The sequence below is a fragment of the Bos indicus x Bos taurus genome, chromosome X (genome assembly GCF_003369695.1).
Source record: "Bos indicus x Bos taurus breed Angus x Brahman F1 hybrid chromosome X, Bos_hybrid_MaternalHap_v2.0, whole genome shotgun sequence".
Classification (NCBI taxonomy): Eukaryota; Metazoa; Chordata; class Mammalia; order Artiodactyla; family Bovidae; genus Bos; species Bos indicus x Bos taurus.
In genome coordinates this window covers 27,144,909-27,149,081 of record NC_040105.1, presented here as the reverse complement: position 1 = coordinate 27,149,081, position 4,173 = coordinate 27,144,909, and positions in this window count along the sequence as shown.

Sequence of the window (4,173 nt, the reverse complement as noted above, 5' to 3'; positions counted from 1 at the left end):
GCAGGCTACAGTCCATGGCATCACAAAGAGATGGACATGACTGAGTGACTGAGCACTAGCTTGATGTAAGAGAAAGAGACCAAAATCACTCTAAAGTCCATCAAATGTGCACTATTTGAATAAATGTGGGGCATCTGTACAATTGCTCTGTAGCAGTGTGGAGAGATGGGGGTGAGAGGGGTTGAGAAAATTTGACTGCAAAATATTTCTGTTGAATTATTTGTAAGATGTTGCATGAAAGAGAGAAACGAAGGAAGGAAAAAGAGAAGGAAAGATCAGAAGAGAACGTTTACTAATTACATGTTTTATAAGAAATTGAATGAAATATGGATATTTATCCACTTATATTCTCAAAAATAAAATTTTGTTTTATAAGCAATTAATATTACTGTAAAAGGGAAAAGAGGAGACTGAAATGGAAACTAGACCTCTCTGAATATGCAACATTTTATAATTTAACCTAGGAACCATGTAAATTTATTTTTTTTGAACTTGGGCTTACTTTCTTTTTTATTTATTTATTTTAAATTAATTTATTTATTTTAATTGGAGGCTATTTGCTTTACAATATTGTAGTGGTTTTTGCCATACATTGACATGAATCATCCATGGGTGTACATGTGTTCCCCATCCTGAACCCCACTCCCACCTCCCTCCCCATCCCATCCCTCAGGGTCATCCCAGTGCACCAGCCCTGAGCACCCTGTCTCATGCATTGAACCTGGACTGGCGATCTATTTCATATAAAATATACATGTCTCAATGCTATTCTCTCAAATCATCCCACCCTAGCTTTCTCCCACAGAATCCAAAAGACTGTTCTTTACATCTGTGTCTCTTTTGCTGTCTTGCATTTAGGGTCATCATTACCATCTTTCTAAATTCCATATATATGCATTAGTATACTGTATTGGTGTTTTTCTTTCTGGCTTACTTCACTCTGTATAATAGGTTCCAGTTTCATCCACCTCATTAGAACTGATTCAAATGTATTCTTTTTAATGGCTGAGTAATATTCCATTGTGTATATGTACCACAGCTTTCTTATCCATTCATCTGCCGACAGACATCTAGGTTGCTTCCATGTCCTGGCTATTGTAAACAGTGCTGTGATGAACATTGGGGTACACGTGTCTCTTTCAATTCTGGTTTCCTCAGTGTGTATGCCCAGCAGTGGGATTGCTGGGTGATATGGAAGTTCTATTTCCAGTTTTTTAAGGAATCTCCACACTCTTCTCCCAGAGAAGGCAATGGCACCCCACTCCAGTACTCTTGCCTGGAAAATCCCATTGATGGAGGAGCCTGGTAGGCTGCAGTCCATGAGGTCGCTAAGAGTCGGACACAACTGAGCGACTTCACTTTCACTTTTCATTTTCATGCATTGGAGAAGGAAATGGCAACCCACTCCAGTGTTCTTGCCTGGAGAATCCCAGGAACAGAGGAGCCTGGTAGGAGGCCGTCTATGGGGTCTCACAGAGTCAGACACAACTGAAGTGACTTAGCAGCAACAGCAGCAGCACACTCTTCTCCATAGTGGCTGTACTAGTTTACATTCCCACCAACAGTGTAAGCAAGGAACCATGTAAATTTAAAAACAAAAAATTGTATCAAAAAGTTTAAAAATATATACGAAATTGAAAGAAATGACCTGTGTATCAAGTTGGTGGCATAATCCCAGGGAGAGGAATTATATTATTTCAAGTAACTTTAAAACATAGTACTTTGACTGAATAACCTTGATGAGTTATATTCCAAAGACAAAAATAATATCAAAGTCATCTTAAAATTTTATTTAGTAGATTTATTGTTAATATTAAATCTCATATAGTTATTTTGCAATTACATACACACATAACAACACATACCCAAATACATACATATATGTATATCACACACACACACACACACACACACACACACACACACATATAAGAAGAGAAGTCGCTCAGTCATGTCCGACTCTTTGCAACCCCATGGACTGTAGCCTACCAGGCTCCTCTGGGATTTTTCCAGGCAAGAGTACTGGATTGGGTTGCTATTTCCTTCTCCATGGGATCTTCCCGACCCAGGGATTGAACCCAGGTCTCCGGCACTGCAGGCAGACGCTTTACCATCTGAGCCACCAGGGAAGCTCACATATATATATACACACACAGTTTAGCCATGTGAAATTGCTACTATTCTATAACTATTGATCTATAAACCTATTACTTTAAGATGCCTCAGCCTTTATATATATCTATGATGAAGAAGGCATCACCGACTTAATGGGCATGAGTTTGAGCAAATTCTGGGAGATAGTGAAGAAAAGAGAAGCCTGGCATGCTGCAGTCCATGGGGTCTCAAAGAATCAACACAACTTAGCACCTGCACAACAACATGCAGAAGAAGAAAAAAGTGAAGAAAACATCTGTTCGGATAGATCAGCTGAGATAAGGACTGAGAACTGTCCATTGGTTTTAGAGATATTAGAGGTTGCTGGTAAGAACTTGATAGATATGTTCTTCTTGGAGTGGTGGAGGTGTAAAATCAAATGAATTAGTTCTAAGAAGAAATTAGAGGAGCGGTAAGCACAGGCAATTTTTTGGGAAAAGTTTTGCTGCCACAGAGAGCATAGAAATGGGGTCATATCTACTCTGGGAAAGAGCATCAGGGGACATTTTTATGAGATGAGAGATCATGCAGCAGGTTTGTGTGCTGATCAGAATGATCTGATGAAGAGAGAAAAACTGATGAAGTAGGCTAGATTGAAGATAATTTCTAGAAAAATGCTTTTGAGGAGTTAAGAGGTATGCTTGAAATGGGCCACTTCTGACAGAGGTGAGACCCCTCTGGGATGCAGCGGCTGCTGGGTTTGTGACAGCATGGCCAAGACCCTCCCACAACTGAGCTCCAGTCTAAGGCTCTTACTGGATTCTCCTTCCTCTTCCTTCCACCTTACAGATGTTAGGTCTACACTGAGGCCTGAAGTCTTCCCTTGACTTCTCTCACTCAGTCACACTTGATCTTTCACATGCAGTTCTCCAAAAGATTTTGTGCACTTCAGATCTTGTCTTGATGTGTGCTTCTTGGAGAACCCAGATTGACTCACCTAGTAGAGTTGTCAATAGTGCTTCATGAAATAGCCATTAGATAAATTTTTTCCTAATTCTCCTACAGAAATCCAGTATTATATATCCTTTATTTTACATTAGTTTGGTAAATTAATTTTCCTAGCACATTATCTATTTCACCCCAATTTATGTATAATTGAGCAAAATAGCATCCTATGATACTTTTAATTTCCTCACCTATTTCTTATTTATTCTTATTTACTTATTTCTTACAAGTAATTACTTAAGTACTTAAGAAATTTACTTATTTCTTATTTACTTTCCCCCCTTTTCTTGATTTGGTTAATGCAAAAGTTAGCTACTTAATTATTCCTAATAGATACTTTTAAAAAATTAAAGTGTAGTTGATTTTTAATACTTTGTTAGTTTCAGGTGTACAACAGAGTGATTCAGTTATATGTGTTCTTTTCTATTACAGGTTGTTGCAACATACTGAATATATTTCCCTGTGCTATACAGTAAATCCTTGTTCTTTATTTTATATATAGTAATTTGTCTATGTCAGTCCCAAATTCCTAATTTATCCCTCACCTCAACCTTTCCTCTTTGGTAACCATAAGATTGCTTTCTATGATTGTGAATCTGTTTCTGTTTTGTAAATATATTCATTTCTATTATTTTTTAGATTCCACATATACAGTGATATGGGCTTCCCTGGTGGCTCAGAGATTAAAGCATCTGCCTCCAATGTGGGAAACCTGGGTTCGATCCCTGGGTCGGGAAGATCCCCTGGAGAAGGAAATGGCAACCCACTCCAGTATTCTTGCCTGGAGAATCCCATGGATGGAGGAGCTTGGTAGGCTACAGTCCATGGGGTCGCAAAGAGTCGGATACGACTGAGTGACTTCACTTTCACTATGGAGTGGTATCATATTTGCCTTTCTCTGTCTGACTTCCCTTAGGATGATAATCACTAGGTCCATCCATGTTACTGCAAATGGCAGTATTTCATTCTTTTTTATGACTTATTAATAGTCCATTATATATATTTAACACATCTTCTTTATCCATTCTGTTGTTGAACAGTTAGGTTGCTTCCCTGTCTTGACAATTATAAACA